We start from the raw sequence: 17538 nt of genomic DNA, 5'->3' as shown, positions 1-17538 counted from the left end.
GTGGCCTCATTCAGTACTTCCCACCAATCACAACATGGGACAGTAAAGCTAAGCATTGTAGATACTATGTGTACTGACCTTTCCAGTTGCCATGGCAACTTAAACGATGGGTCAATCACCTGAGTTTGCTGTCCCCCGCAACCTCATGTATGAGCAAGCCCATAGGCTTTTTCCAAAAATTTACACTCTATACTTCTGGTGACAACTCAAAATTTTGGAATTCCTACCACTTTCAGATCCAATGAAAGTGAGCACCAGAACAAAGATAGGGAATGAAGACCCCTAGTAGGGATAGAAAAAGCAATACAAAGCTGAAATAAGTTCTTACCCCTCAGGATTGTACAGTATTCAAGGTTAAAAAAATAAGTTTTAGCTTTAGCACTTTAATGTATCTTCTCAATTTTTTTTTTACCATTTTACTTATTAATAACGCCATTTTTTAAATTATACATTTGTATGGGGGGAAGGGGGGCTAAGGTTGGTATCTTGCCTTTATTGCTGTCTGTAATCCTGTTGGGCTGATTTACCTTCACTTCCTGACAACTTGCCACAAGAAGAGTAAGGGCCCATTCACACTTGGGATAATGGGCCACAAGAAGAGAAACAAACAATTGAAACAATGGGCACATTTATACATGTTTCTGCAACACATGGCAAAGCACCTGCTCTAAATGCATTGCAAAGTCTTCATTGTAAATAACACGGTACAATAGAGCACAATGCACTGCAGTACACCACAACACGCATACCATGTGTTGCGTTGCACTGCATTGCCAAAAACGGGTCATGAATGTCTCATCCATTATGGTGCAGCATATTAAAGATGAATGGTTTACTACAACACACATAAACACATGCCATAACATGCATGCATTAGCACATCACAGTGGAATGCTTAAATGTAAATAGGTAAGTCATGGTATGTAAAGCCATGCTATATCTCTGATGAGAACTAATTGAAATAGAGGCAGCTGTAAGGAAAACAATTATTTGGAGTGAAGGATTAGAAAATTGGTTATGTGACTTCCTGTGTTGATGACCCCTTCACGTTTCTATTTTTTGATTTGATAGGCATTCTGGGAAAATATCTCCCCAACAGAAACTTGCTAAGTCACCTGAGATGTTGGGCAGCACCCTGTCTGATCTTTTAGGACAACCTTTGTCTTGTATCTTGTTTTTTTTAACCTTGAACCCTTTATTCCTCCCTTGAACTACCTATTAAAGTCATGCCTTTGCCTTTCCTGTTTGCTATATTATTGTGCTCTCTCCAGTCAATATCTCATTCTTGCAGCTCCTGCTGCTGTCTGTATCTTTGCTACCACTTGTTATCGACCTTTGGCTTGTTCATCGACTATTCCTCTGCTTGATCCCAACCTGCAACTACTTGTTACTGACCTTTGGCTTGTATACTGACTAAGCTTCGGTTTGATCCCTACCTGCTATATCCACTACTGGACCCTAGCCTGCTCACCTCCTGGTGGGAAAATCTTTAGGACCACGACCTGGTACTAGGACGTAGTAAAACCCATCCTCACCTTTAGGAGTTGTGGTGAATACCGATTAGTGCTTAGACCCTGCGCCTTGGATGAGCCTACATCATCTGCCAGGGTGACCTGCTTGTATGCCTATTCTGCTGGTTGGTGGGAATCTCTCTACTGCTATAGCTTCTGGTCTCTGAGCCTGATTCCTGATCATGACATAGAGATGGAAAAAATTCTACTACTGAAGTTGTACCTGTTTATCTTTAGCTTTCTCTTCTCTACAGCCTTCCAAAACATACACAGATCAAAGGCTATGTCTCAGCCCCAGCAGGATGTTACACACTGCACAGCATAGAGAGCACAGCTGAGTGCAATCTGAGACTTTAGTGGAGGGAAATGATCCGCCCCCCTCTACCCAGTCTCATTTGGAAATGTGCAAAACGGAGGCTATCAATCACCTTCTATGTGCTGGAGGAGGGGGCATACTGTCTCCTGAGATTCTGCGGTGTCAAGATAACATGTCAGAAGTGACTTACGCAGGCCATAGACGGGTTGTTTATTGACCAAATTTTTGTTCGCACGAAAAATCGGCCGATATTCACGCCGTTAGTGGGGCCAGCCCATCAGCCATTTTTCGTGGATATTCTCGTTTAGTTCGGTCATGCTGGAAAATCCGCAAAAAAACAGACGTTTTTCATGGACATGGGTGGCAGCATTGGCAATGGGGCCGTCCGATTTTTCATTGATCGGCCAAAAATTTGCCTGATAAACGGCCCGTCTATGGCCTGTCTAATTCAGATAGCATAGGGAAGTGAGAGGTGATATAAATCACACATGGTGCTTTGTATTGATGCCAGTATACACTATAGAGGGATATGCTTGGTTCATCTTTCCTTTCAGAGATTTACAACTACTTTAACATATATGATAACACAAGCAAAGCAACAAGACAAAATTAAACTGAGAAAAATTTAATTGCGTGTGCTTTTCACAAGATGGCAACTAATGTTTTATGCTGTTTCACATAATAATTTAATAGCTAAGTATGTGCTTTAAAAAAAATATCAGGGCACTTTAAAGCAAAGTTAACTCACATATATTGAAGACAGCATCTCAAATTGAGTTTTATTCTGCCCGGCATGTATTATTAATCGGGTGTGTGGTTTTTGGCAACTTCTGATTTTAATGCTGCAATTTGAATGCTTATTAATTTATGTGATGTTCTTCTTAGTAGCCAAAGCATGTGTTAGCTGAACCACTGTCAAAATATTTTTATTAAGCACTTTTAAATTACTTTTTAGTGTTCTAAAGTATAAGGTCTGAAGAAAACGCCACATCCTATAATGGAAGCCAAGATCTTTTCATATGCTGCAGTTTTTGTTTATCATACCAAAATAAATATAAATCCAAATAGAAATAACAGCTATATACAGTATATTGCCTATGACACTATATACTTTTACTTTATGGCTGTACCTGGTTTGTGATTTTAGTTTTCCTTATTTGTTGCAGGTTGTGGACAACACAGCTCGGCAGTATGGATTTATTATTATGTATTCTATATAAATAGAAGGTATATGATATATGAATTAACAGATTAATCCCTCAATGTAATTCAATTTAGTTTAATTAGTTTGCATTTAGTGACCATGAAATTTCATAATCATGTGATTTACATTGGTTTCTTTTCATTGCTTCAGTTGTATAATATATTACTCTTTTTCATCGAGGTTAACTACAGTTCTACCTAGTTTTTTCATAATGTTCTTTGTTTTAAAGCACACAACTGATAGATTCAGCTCTTTTTGGCTCTCCAATACTATAAATCATAGTCCTTTTTTAGATTTGAGTCTTCAGGAATGAAAAACCCTTTTATGAAATTGCAAATCAGGTAAATGAACTGTTCAGCCTTCTTATAAGATGAATATGTGCCATGGTATGTGTGAGTCCAGGAGCTGCTGCCAATACAATGACCCTACATCCATGAAGCTGTACTGAGACTCATGTACCAATGAGCAAGTGTGTCCAATAGATAAACATGGCATCTTACTAATAGTTGTATTGTAATTACTTATTGGCCAGGGGCATTACATTGAATACCTAATCAATGGACAGATATCTGTCTGTCATTGCGCTGGATCCCAGGTCCACTGCTGTTTTCCCATAGAGGGCAAGGCCTTGGTGCTAGAGACATTGCTGAAAGTAGTCCGAGTGGCCCCTCATGGCTGATACAACAAATCATGGAACAAAGCAGTGTACTGGACACATTGATATGTCCTAATGTCTGTCCCCCTCTGTTTTCTGACAGACAACCAAGACAGGTAAACCAAATGAGCAGTGTCATATCACAGTGTGGAACATAAATTAACCATTAGCCGCCCGGCCAATGGCCGTTTGGCGGCTTGAAAAGCGCTGCAGCTTTCCGGGTGCACGCCATTTGGCGTGCTCCCGCACATGTCATGTGATTAGCTGTGACCAAATCACAGCTAAGCACAAAAAAAAAAAAAAAAAAAGCTGAATGAATCGATTTCATTCAGGTAAATGCTTGCTTATAGCAAAGTAATTCTTTGCTATAAGCAAATTGTGTAAAAAAAAAAAAATACTGATCACTTTCCCAAAGTAGTACAGTGTTACTATGGTAACATTGTACTATTTTGGTCATAGTAAAATATGAAAAAAAATCTTAAAAAAAATAAAAAAAAATGTAATAAAAAATTAAATATAATAAAAAAAAAATATATATATATATTTTTTTTTTTTTCATACTGTCACCAGTCAGTGTCGCTGTTCACCACCATGCCAGTTATATGATGATGCTGTACTGCACTGGTGACAGTATGTAAAAAAAATAAATAGTGAAATTAATTTTTTTAATTTTTTCATTTTCCGAAAAATGATGACAAAAAAATACAACTTCAAAAAACTCGCCATGCCTCTTATGAAGTACGTCGGACTGTCTACTCTGCAAAAAGGGGTCATTTGGGGGATATATGTACTGTTCTGACATTCTTGGACCTCAAGATATTAGATTGGCTGTCAGTACTTCAGGATTGATCAATATTCAGATCTATACCATAGTTTGTGAACTCTATAACTTTCCTACAAACTAAAAAATACATCCTAATTTGGGTTATTTTCACCAAAGACATGTAGCAGAATACATCTCGGCCTAAATTTATGAAGAACAATTATTTATTTGTAAACTTTTATAACAGAAACAAAGAAAAATGTGTTTTTTTTTCAAAATTTTTGGTCTTTTTTTGTTAATTTAGCAAAAAATAAAAACCCCAGCGGTGATTAAATACCACCAAAAGAAAGCTCTAGTTGTGTGAAGAAAATGATCAAATTTTAGTTTGGGTACAATGTTGTATGACCGCGCAATTGTCATTCAAAGTGTGAGAGCGCTGAAACCGGAAAACTGGCCTGGGCAGGAAGGTGTAAAATTGCACGGTATTGAAACGGTTAAAACGTCATGCAAAAACTACCCACAATTTTTTTAAAATTTGTTTTATTTTATTTTTTTTTTATACCCAAAGAACTTTAAAACTTTAACAAAACTGCACATTTTGCATTGGTCCCAAAGGTACAGACAAACACTGGCCCTGAAGGGGTTAAAGCCCAACCTAAAGCTCCCCCTTTTTGCCACTCTGTTCTCCTAACACTTCCCTTGGAGACCCCTTCATATATAATTTTTGATTAACTATCTATACTTGCCTATCCAGAAGTCTTAATAACTCTTTAGATTGAGGATATCTTGTGGTGAAGGAGGAAATATTAAGAGAAGGAAGGGGGTAGCTCCAGAGAGGATGTACTGTAAGTATTGCATCATAAGCTGCCTATTTGGTTTTTTTTTTTCACTGGGGAACATCAAAAATAACCTGGAGTTGGGCTGTATACTTGATACTTTGTAGAGATGTCACCTATTTTTCTTACTCAAGATGTCATACAATTATGAAAGCTATTTTTTTCTTCGTTTTGACTATCAACTATTGCATCATGTATTTTACCTGTATTTGCATATCTTATATTGCACATTTATGAGAAGTTGGCAAATACAGACACATTCACTGGCTTGTCCATGGCAACAATCCCTGCATTTATAAGGTGACTAACATTCTCTGGGCAAACACTCAACCCAGAAAATGCCACTTAATGTTTTAAGAATATTAGCTGCTTTACATAAACTAATGTGGGATCAGCAAACATACTGCTGGTGGCCTGCATGGTGCTAAGCACACAATTGGGCATCCAAGTTTTTTTTTTTACAATTAAAAAGTGTTTACGGCCTCCACTTGCAATTCTACAGCGCAGAACACCAGACATAAAAGATGGTATCCTTATGGTGGTGGGCAGGAAGGCTTTGTCTCCTGGCCATGCTGAGACTGTGTATATTTGATTTTCAGAATTATGAGGTTCTAAAAAAAAAGGGGTAAATCCCCAAAAGTACAATTGCCAAATGCTGGATCCAATACTGGTTGCCAATAGGAGTGACAACATTAGAGGGTTATGTCCAACCTATTTGACCTATAGGGAAATAGGAGGGCCTGTCTTTATATTTTTTTAATTAAAAAACCAATTAAATATAAACACCCCTCCACAAGTGCCCAACTTATGTAAAGCACTAAAATGCAATGATTCCCTACATGAGCCTGGTGAATGTGCCAAAGAAAAATATGTCTAATGAATCCATCCATGGCACTACCCCCTCTTATAAATAGTAGACATGTGTGATTCACTTTGTTAGAAATCAAAATTTGGATAACATTTTTGTTATTATTTAGATTACATCTGAATCTCCAAATCACAATAGCAAAGCATTTCAACGAATCAGAAATAAATTGTAATGAAACAAAAATTCATTTGCATTCATGCGGACAAAATTACCTCCATGACTTCTCCAGAGCCTCTCCCATCCTCTGGAACTCTCTACCCCAGTATGTCCGGTCAGCCCACACCCTGTCTGCCTTTAGGCGATCTTTGAAAACTCACTTATTCAGGGAAGTCTACCCCACCTCCACCTAGGAACTGTGTTTGAGCCACATCCATCAGATCATCCCCTGCAGCTATCTCCTTTTGTACCACCACCCCCTTCCTTTAGATTGTACGCTCCATGAGAAGGGCCCTCCTATTCCTTCTGTACTTAATTGTATTGTAATTGTACTGTCTCCCTTTATATTGTTAAGCACTGAGCAAACTGTTGGTGCTATATAAATCCTGTATAATAATAATAATGAAATGATGCAATTGTTTGGGCCTTTCGTTAATGTCTGAAGCACCCAATATAAAATTTGTCATTATTAGAAAAAAAAATGCACTACATATGAAACTGAAACATATGTCTATAAATACAGTAAAGTATAAAAGTGAAATAAGATGATGATTCCTACTTATTGTGTTTGGGTTGGATGGAGGTGGATCCATCAGAATCTCTGAATCATAACATAACAAAAGAATCTGAAATGATGTGACTCCAGTCGATATTATCCAATCAGCTCATTGCATTTCTCTTTGAGGGTTGGACTAACAGGGGTGACTCAGAGTGCATAAGTAATCCCCCAATAAAAAATGATCACATTAAAATTAACATAGCCAATCTTCCCAAATAACTTTCAGAAAAAAGAATATATGAAAATAATCCAAATATAAAAAACAAATTCAGAAAACAAATCATTCTAACATAACGAATATGACAAAACAAAATTATTTACTTAATGTATCCAAAAACAAACTGAATTTTTCCTTTGTGAAATCTCTATAGGGCACATTCAGGTTACAGTAAGGACCATTTTTCACTGAAAAACAGATGCTGATAAAATGCAGTGAATATACAGCATACTGACACAGTAAGCAGCAAATGTGCTTTGTAAACACAGTAAATGCTATCCTGGGGAGTGTGTGGAAAATCTGTTGATAAATCTGTTCCATCAATGCCACATTTACATTGGTATTGGATACAGAGTTATGTATCTTGCCTATGTTTAATCCAATCTCAGATTTTGGAGCAGAGCTGGGAGGGAATATCCAGCATGCTCCTCTGTTACACTTTAATTTAGGGCCACGATAATCAATTTATCGTCATACACTTTAGAATCACATCATTCAGAAATCCAGATTAAAGGTATTATTTATATTAAAAATTCACTAGATGGCGACATTCCTTGTACAATGTTTCCAATCTCAACCTCACCAAACTGGTTGTAATTCAAAATGAAGTTTAACTTCCCTACAGAGGCCATCAAATACTTTGGCTGGAAGTCAATAACTCCCAAGAAGAGTTTTGTAGTATCCAGGTCACTAAATGAATTATAAAACTCATAAACAAACAACTACTGGAAGAAGAAACAGTGTAATAGTATACTAGAATCAGTACCCACAAGTGCTAGAATCTGGCAGTGAGACGCTCATGCTTTTTGGATTAGGGTTTGAAAGACAATAACAAATCTATGGCTAAACAAATAATCCGTGCATGTTTGTTATTATGTTTCAATGAGAAGAGAAATTCATCGTACACCTGATAATATATTATATGTTGCTCACCAACCAGCCAAAAGAAAAAACAGTTTATAAATGCAATGCTTAATTCCCAATGGGAGCTTAGTGCTTTGGAATTATTAACAGAGGCTCCACGGATATAATATGAAAAGGAAAAAAGAAGAATGTACTCATGTTTATCGGTAATCAAAGTATTTTCTGATTCTGTAAGCAGTGTGCACGTCTTTGGGGGTTCTGTTAACGCTAATCCAAACACAATTATCGGTCATTATCAACTATTCAGTCCAACATTGGCAGCCAATAATGACCTATACACTTGAGGATAGTCTTGACTGAAAAAGACAAAGTATTGTACAGAAGGTAAATGCACTGTGGTTTACAATTACCATTCTAAAAAAAGGTAAAAGGCTGACTGGCCTGTATAATTGTATTTTTTATTTCAGCATTTATATTGCAGCTGTAGCTAAATACTTTGGCTTACTATTTCTGTTGTATATAATAATTTGTTCAAAATGGAACAGAATTTTATACAAAACATAAAAATGTTTTAATTAAAAATGTTATTCGAGATATCAGGATAGGTGCCTACCTTCTTGTTTGATCGACAAGATATTTCAGACTAACATCCAATAATTCTTAAAAGCATAGAGACCTCATTTCAAATACCATCATCAATATTCAATAAAAAACGTTTACAATGTACAGTATGTAAAAGCTCTGTGTAAACTGATGGAGCTCTAGAAAGTCTACAATAAATAGCATTTATGGTAAAATTGCATATATACAGACCTCTAAGTAGAAAAGTTCCAGTGTATCTAAACTCCTTTATTTTTCTGCTGTACATTGGGAAAATGTCTCCTAAGGATCAGTTGTTAGCTGTACTGTACTGTATATTTTCAGTATCAAACTTGGACTATAAAGAAATCCCCTCTCAAAATATATAAGTAGCTATTTAATAATCCCAAGCAATTGTAATCATGTGGACACATATCACATCTTTGTAGCTGATGAGGCCAACCATCAATTGAGGAACTAGAGTAACCTTCCAATATATACAGTCTGAGCATTCAATTGTCAAAGTTCAGATTTACTTAAAGGTGGGTTAATTACAACAACCAATAAATTCCATTCTTCTTGGTCAATATCATTCTGTTCAATAGTCATGTGTAACTCATGAATAATGCATCCTGCATACTGGAAATCCAATAGCATACTGTATATCAAGATGATCATGTCCTATATCCAGTTTAATTCTCAACATCACCTGACCACATCCACATGTAGTCAACATCCAGAAACAGAACTTACATTGAAAACGGGGGTGTGCAGTGTTTTGCTAGGAGATTCATTGCATGGATAAGCCCTATAAAAAGGCATATGATGAAAAGGGATGGCTGTAAGTACCCCCCAAAAAAAGAATCAGCAACTAGTGTCTTGCATTACAATCAGCATCTAAAATGGTCCCAACAAATAATGACTAGAAGTAGAGGGGACTTGTCAAAAGAAATGTCCAGGCCACAGTAAGGGTCTGCAGTCAACAATTGTGTGTACTGCTGAGATATTTCTCCCATAGGGCTTTGTTTGGGACTTTCAGTGAATCTGAACTATGGCAATTTAGTGCAATAAGTGTATCACCTGAAAAGTTATTATTATGCCCTTTTTATAGTTGACTTAATTCATCTATAAAGACATGATACATGTAACCGTTCACAGGATCACAATTGCTTGAGATTCTCAAAACTACTTATATATGTAGTTGATAGGGGATCTCATTATATATTTCAGGTTTGATTTGCAAGCATACAATAGAGCTAACACATGCTTTTTATTGGACATTTGAGCTATCTGTCTATATACAGCAGAAAAATAACGGAATTTCTACATGTTGAAAATGTTATATTTAGAAATTAACATAAATGTAGTTACCATAACAGTTCCAAATGTATGCAGTCTTGAATACATGCATATTTTAACCGCTTGCCGCCCTGCCACTGTATATATACGTGTGCAGGGCGGCAGTGGAGCGCAAAAGCACATTTTAAAACGTGCTCCGCGCTCCCGACACATTCGCGGGTAGGGGGCGCGCGCGCGCTCCCGCCGACCCGCGGGTGACACGATTCGATCAAGGAGGGATCAATCATTAGATTTCAGCCAGTGATTTCTGGCTGAAATCACATGATCGGTCCCTGTCCTATCCTGTCCTGTGTTGACATTTACACAGGGCAGGATATGATGTCATTTTTCTCTGCCTGGGCACATTCCGTTCCAGACAGAGAAGAAGACACAGTAAAAGTGAGTAAAACAGCACATACCCACAGTTAGAACACTCTAGGTCACATTTAACCCCCTGATTGCCCCCCCCAGTTAACCCCTTCACTGCCCTGTCACCAGTGTCACTGATCAGTGAACCGATTTTTACTGATCACTGTATCAGTGTCGCTGGCGACTTCCGATAGTGTTAGCGCCCCCCCAGATAGCGCCAGATTGCCCGCCAGTACACCAGTAGTCCCGTTTAACCCCTTGATCGCCCCCCCGTTAACCCCTTCACTGCCCTGTCACCAGTGTCACTGATCAGTGAACCAATTTTTACTGATCACTGTATCAGTGTCGCTGGCGACTTCCGATAGTGTTAGCGCCCCTCCCAGATAGCGCCAGTTTGCCCGCCAGTACACCAGTAATCCCGTTTAACCCCTTGATCACCCCCCAGTTAACCCCTTCACTGCCCTGTCACCAGTGTCACTGATCAGTGAACCAATTTTTACTGATCACTGTATCAGTGTCGCTGGCGACTTCCGATAGTGTTAGCGCCCCTCCCAGATAGCGCCAGTTTGCCCGCTAGTACACCAGTAATCCTATTTAACCCCTTAATTTCCCCCTTAGTTAACCCCTTCACTGCCCTGTCACCAGTGTCATTGATTACAGTGAACAGATTTTTACTGATCACTGTATTAGTGTCACTGGTGACTTCCGATAGTGTTAGCGCCCCTCCTAGATAGCGCCAGTTTGCCCGCTAATGCACTGGATTTTTTTTACCAAAAACATGTAGCAGAATACATTTTGGCTTAAATTTATGACTAACTTTGAGTTTACAATATATTTTTTATAGCTGAAAGTAGAAAATATTTTTTTTTTCAAAATTTTCGTGTTTTTTTTTATTATAGCGCAAAAAATAAAAAGCGCACGTGATCAAATACCACCAAAAGAAATCTCTATTTGTGTGAAAAAAAGGACGTAAATTTCGTTTGGGTGCAGCATTGCATGACTGCGCAATTATCATTTGAATTAGTGCAGCGCTGTATAGCAAAAAAAGGCATAAATTACAGTATCTATACCATAGTTTGTAGACGCTATAACTTTCACACAAAGCAATCAATATACACTTATTGGGATTTTATTTACCAAAAACATGTAGCAGAATACATTTTGGCTTAAATTTATGACTAACTTTGAGTTTACGATATATTTTTTATAGCTGAAAGTATAAAATATTGTTTTTTTTCAAAAGTTTAGTGGTTTTTTTGTTTATAGCACAAAAAATAAAAAGCACACAGGTGATAAAATACCACCAAAAGAAAGCTCTATTTGTGTGAAAAAAAGGACCTAAATTTCGTTTGGGTATAGCATTGCAAGACCACGCAATTATCATTTGAATTAGTGCAGGGCCAAACAGCAAAAAAAGGCCTGGTCATTAACCGTTTCAATACCGTGCAATTTTACACCTTCCTGCCCAGGCCATTTTTCAGGTTTCAGCGCTCTCACACTTTGAATGACAATTGCGCGGTCATACAACATTGTACCCAAACTAAAATTTGATCATTTTCTTCACACAACTAGAGCTTTCTTTTGGTGGTATTTAATCACTGCTGGGGTTTATATTTTTTGCTAAATTAACAAAAAAAGACCAAAAATTTTGAAAAAAAAACACATTTTTCTTTGTTTCTGTTATAAAAGTTTACAAATAAATAATTGTTCTTCATAAATTTAGGCCGAGATGTATTCTGCTACATGTCTTTGGTGAAAATAACCCAGATTAGGATGTATTTTTTAGTTTGTAGGAAATTTATAGAGTTCACAAACTATGGTATAGATCTGAATATTGATCAATCCTGAAGTACTGACAGCCAATCTAATATCTTGAGGTCCAAGAATGTCAGAACAGTACAGATATCCCCCAAATGACCCCTTTTTGCAGAGTAGACAGTCCGACGTATTTCATAAGAGGCATGGCGAGTTTTTTTAAGTTGTATTTTTTTGTCATAATTTTTCGGAAAATGAAAAAATTAAAAAAATTATTTTCACTATTTTTTTTTTTACATACTGTCACCAGTGCAGTACAGCATCATCATATAACTGGCATGGCGGTGAACAGCGACACTGACTGGTGACAGTATGAAAAAAAAATATTTTTTTATTTTTTTTTATTTATTTTTTTTTTTTATTATATTTAATTTTTTATTACATTCTTTTTTATTTTTTTAAGATTTTTTTTCATATTTTACTATGACCAAAATAGTACAATGTTACCATAGTAACATTGTACTACTTTGGGGAAGTGATCAGTATTTTTTTTTTTTTTTTTTTACACAATTTGCTTATAGCAAAAAATTACTTTGCTATAAGCAAGCATTTACCTGAATGAAATCGATTCATTCAGCTTTTTTTTTTTTTTTTTTTTTTTTTGTGCTTAGCTGTGATTTGGTCACAGCTAATCACATGACATGTGCATGTGATTAGCTGTGGCCATTCACAGCTAGGCACTAGTATACAATGGATGGCATCATGAATGAAGCTATCCATTGTATACAACTGTCATGTGACCTGCTGTGATTGGTCACAGCAGGTCACATGGTACCGGCAACAGGAGCCTGTACTCGGATCTGTCATCGGCCGTGTCCGAGGTGCACGGGCGGTGACAGATCGCACTGCTGCGTCGCTCTGCAACCGCGCAAATCACGCATGTGCGGGAGCACTCCAAATGGCGTGCACCCGGAATACAGGAGCACATTTGAAGCCGTCAAACGGCCATTGGCCGGGCGGCTAATGGTTAAGGGGGGTAAATCCTCTGGAGCTCAAGTGGTTAATGTTACTTATTGAATGTTGGCAACAACAGAATAGGGAGTAGACACAGAGAACTGAGACATATGACCTTATATAAACAGGAGCTCTTGTATTTCACCCAATGCAGAAGCACAGACTATTAGGCAAGTATCCCTGTATTCTAATAGTTTAACTGCAGCTGCTCATAGCTTATTGAGTGTGTTTCTGAATCTTTGTGACAGACTTATCTCTGTCCTTAAGTTCTCACCTCAAATGCACAGTGCCAGGGAGGTAGGTTTGTGCTACAGTATGTGTGTAGTGATCACCTTACATTTTATTAGTAGGTGAACCTGTTCATTGCAATAGAGTTTATTTGCAGCTACTGTTATTTTTGTTAACTCTGTCCTGTCTGGTCTGAGATTATGTGGCTAGTTTTAGTGCAAAGCTCAATAATCAGCATATGCTGAAGCAAGGTTAGGCATCCAATGTCCACTTCTGGTAGTTAGAGGTCCGGTTACATCTCAGATTAGAAACTACTAGAGACTAACTCTGCATTCCAGTGCCACACCACAGTTTCTGCTGATGAGAATCTGCATTTCAGGCTGGTTGGACAATGGAGGATCTCCCCATCACCACTGATCTTGTCTTCAGGTCTCTGACACAAACACAGATGGTACATCACAATCATCCTCAGGGTCCCCTGCCACTGATCTTTGTGGTAACATTCATCTGGAGATACAGTATCTTTACTAATAGCTACATATACCAGGTATATGTGCAGAAATCCACTAGGACTCTTGTTGGCCCATGTTAGTGATACTGGCATTTATGTCTATACTTATGGTTAATGTTTTATCAAGGTTGCAGTAGTTCCTCCCCTCCAAATTACTTTGATTAGATTTCTAGTTAACTTCCCAGGAATGTTAACTTATGTTCACAGAGTTAACTTATGTTCACAGAGGCCCTGCCAATTTTATTATCAAACCCACTCTTCCATTTTGCAAAGGTTTTGATTCTCATATATTGATTTAGTGTGCTATTCTTTTTGGGGAGGGTCATTTTTCATAAATCCCCTCAAAAGAGGGTTATATTACATAAATAGAAATTCTGTATCACCACACTACACTATCTCTAGTCCTCTTATCGTATACAAAGAAATATAGAATGAAACATACTAATGTAAAACATTGACAGATAGAGCCAGGCAAAATGGCAAAATACACAGTGGTTACTGCAAAAGACAGGATGATGTTATAATTTGACAGTGTATGTAAACACATTGATATTTTATTGGACCTCTTGTTCAAAGGTTAGTGAAACTCGTTTTGGTTGTCTTTGGCTATAGCACTTCAATTCTCTCTTTGCACTAATATTAAAGTCTACACAACTTTAGCATGTGAGATTCTATGAAGCAGAACGCACACGTCTAACACTGAACAAATAATAGAAAAAAAATAGAAAAAAATAGAAAAAAAAAAGTTTTGCTCCATCTCTTTTGTTCCGGTACGTCTTCATGTAGCCATTGCTCCATTAACCTATGTCTGGAAATTTTACATACTAGCTATTGTTGCAGAAAAATTTCCTGATGAGGAGACAGACAGAAGAAATTACATCAAGTAGACTTCAGCCATGGATGGATACAAAAGAAGTAACTAAAAAAAAATCTGTAGTAGAGTGAGGGAACCTTTTAGTAAAAATAAACATGCCCTTAGATAGACTTTAAACATGCTTGTCACATCCCACAAATGTTCCAAATTTTAAGCATTGTTTCTATTGGCCAGTGCTCTCTTTTCTTTATACAAAATTATGAGCCCACAGAGGGTGGAATTTCTGAAACCTAGGAAGATGGAGTATGGGGAAATGTGGTCATGAATCCTGGGGCTTTCAAGAAAATGTAAATTGTTTTTGTGTTGGGATCCGCTTGAATGGAGTTATTATTATTATTATTATTACTACGAGTTTATATAGCGCCAAAGGGTTTGCTCAGCGCTGTACAATAGGGGGGGACAATACATAGCACAGTACAACAAAGACAGACAGCGTACGAGGGGTAAGAGGGCCCTACTCTTCCGAGCTTACAATCTAGGAGGGAGGGGGTAAAGGTACAGTAGGAAGTGGCTGGGGGGGATGAAGTGGTAGGAGGAATGAGGGAGGATGAATAGGCTCATGAAGCTTGTGAAACAGTATAATAATGCAGTGATTAGCACTGTGGCTTTTCAACACTGCTGTGCTCCTAGATTCAGTTTAAATAGTAGCATGCATTCCAAACATATCAGTGAGATATCTCTATACAGCAAAATGTCTAGTCCCACAGCAGGCTTACAAGCCCTTTACTACTGCGGCAATGGGCACAAGCTTCCAGTGGTAGATGGCTGCTCCATAAAGTCTACTTCCAAGCAGAAAAGAAATGAAGCTACTCTCCGTTAAAAACCTTGTATATTTTGTATTTATTGAGGTATTCCATGTGCGAGTCGATCCACCTGTCCCAAGAGCTCCAACATGTTTCACTCAAAAGCTCCAGATAGACTGATACACTTTGGAGGTTGTGAGACAAAAAGTTTGGTTTGTACATGGAATACATCAATAAATATGAGTTGAATGGTTGAAGACGTTACACTGTCTATGTGCTTGTGTAATCATGGTAGAAAAATTATGTTATACCCATGATAGTTACATTATCATTACACAAAATTACTGTGAACCTTGGAAGGGCAGGTCCTAATTTAGCTTACATTATGCATCCTGCAGAATGTTTTGGAAAATGTTGATATCCATTTATTTTCCTAAATTTGATCCATTCACACCACTAAATTTACCAATAACAGGCCCTGACATGATATACTGTACATTAAATGGAGTGTTTGTGTAATTACATAGTTATTCTGGTTGAAAAAAGACATACGTCCACCCAGTTAAAAAAAAAAAAAACACACGCAAATCAAACACCTCCATATACACTATCCTATACCCACAGTTGATCCAGAAGAAGGCAAAAAAAAACCCAATAAAGAATGGTACAATTTGCTCCAGCGGGGGGAGGATCCTTCCTGATCCCCCAGGAGGCAAACGGATATTCCTTGGATCAACTTTACCTATAAATATTAATATCCAGTTAGTCCTTTGCACTGCTTAGCTATAAATGCATGTTTCTGATCCAACAGATCAAAACTAAAAATCTGTGATTTGTGATTACCTTAATATAATTTCCTGTTCTCATTACAGTTAAACAACTAAGGGACTTGTTTCCTTTTAATGCATGAAAACCAGAGGCATGGGTGCAGCAGCCAAACATCTATTATTTTATTTGTGATTAGGATGAAACAAGCATAGTCCCCTGACTATCTAAAGGACACTGAGTATTCTGGTGGCATAGTAGAAGTGAGAACGTGGATATTTCTGTATGAATCAGCAGAGACATATCAATCTGTTCAAATGTGTTTCTTTATTTGAGGTGAACAGACGCTGGGGGTCATGTAACCAGCATGTGTTCACCTCAAATAAAAAAGCTGGCTTATCTGAACAGATTGGTATACCTCCCTTGATGATCACTAAATACATTGCCCGCTGAAAATGAAAGCGCTGATACATAATCAAGAATCATGTGAACCTTGATGCATGAAGACACATTTTAACTTCCTGTTTTCTTTTCCAGAGAGGATACATCATTGAAGGACACTAAGCTAAAATCACATTAAATTTGGGTTCTTCTATCTTTAATTTTTTTTACTCCTGTGCTTCTTTTATGGTAACGGGTTTTCCATAAGGACATTGAAAAATAGTTAATTGATCACAGAAATAAAAAGTTAATATTAAGAAAGCACAAATCATCCGAAAAATATAACAAAACTGTAAAGAGTATCCAAAACCAAAATTGCTTTTACATTTTTGATAGTCTGGTGAGGAGTTAGACCTTCCGCAGCTTTTCATTATTGTCTTTATATCTGCTATGGAGATTTACTCTCTCAAATTTTTTATCCCAAAAAATCAAAAATTTTGCTTCAACAGAAAATATGAAGACTTCCAATGAGGATATTAGTCCTTGCGAGAACTATATAAGATGGGATTTACCTCCCTCGGGAGATGTCCTCCCTCTCTACTTCTTCTGGAGAGGTTTCTCCTAACTTTCTGATGAGTCAGCCAGACAAGAGGTCCAGTCAAATTTGTTCAATAGGACAAAAAAAAAGGGAACAGAAGTTTTGACCATCCCTTGCTCTATCCAAAATAACAATAACAAAAAGCGTTGGCTTTATATATACTTTAATCAAAACCTACATGCCGACATGGAAGATAAATATATTTCTACTATATTTAGAAACACAAATTAAATAAGTGACATATATTTACAATATATTGGCCTACGCTAATATATTTTAATATGTATTCTAAAAAATGTAAATTGAAATATATTTTCTAAAGACATATATTTAAAAATATATTTATTTCTGAAATATATTGAATGCGGCCAAATATTTCAAATTTTTTTGGGAAGAATATTTTTAAAATATATTTAAAACATATTTTTCTTCCA

At 37.1% G+C, this 17538-nt stretch overlaps 1 protein-coding gene across 2 annotated transcripts in view; it reads right to left on the bottom strand.

Annotated features, from left to right (window-relative positions):
- The window catches only part of NRG3 (neuregulin 3), a 1067906-nt gene that overhangs the window by 300330 nt on the left and 750038 nt on the right, over positions 1–17538 (bottom strand). The gene's annotated exons all lie outside the window — the stretch shown is intronic.

This window comes from Staurois parvus, unplaced genomic scaffold (genome assembly GCF_062004578.1).
Source record: "Staurois parvus isolate SC_StPar_1 unplaced genomic scaffold, SC_StPar_1.0 ptg000306l, whole genome shotgun sequence".
Taxonomy (NCBI): domain Eukaryota; kingdom Metazoa; phylum Chordata; class Amphibia; order Anura; family Ranidae; genus Staurois; species Staurois parvus.
This window is presented reverse-complemented; position numbering and strand designations above follow the sequence as displayed.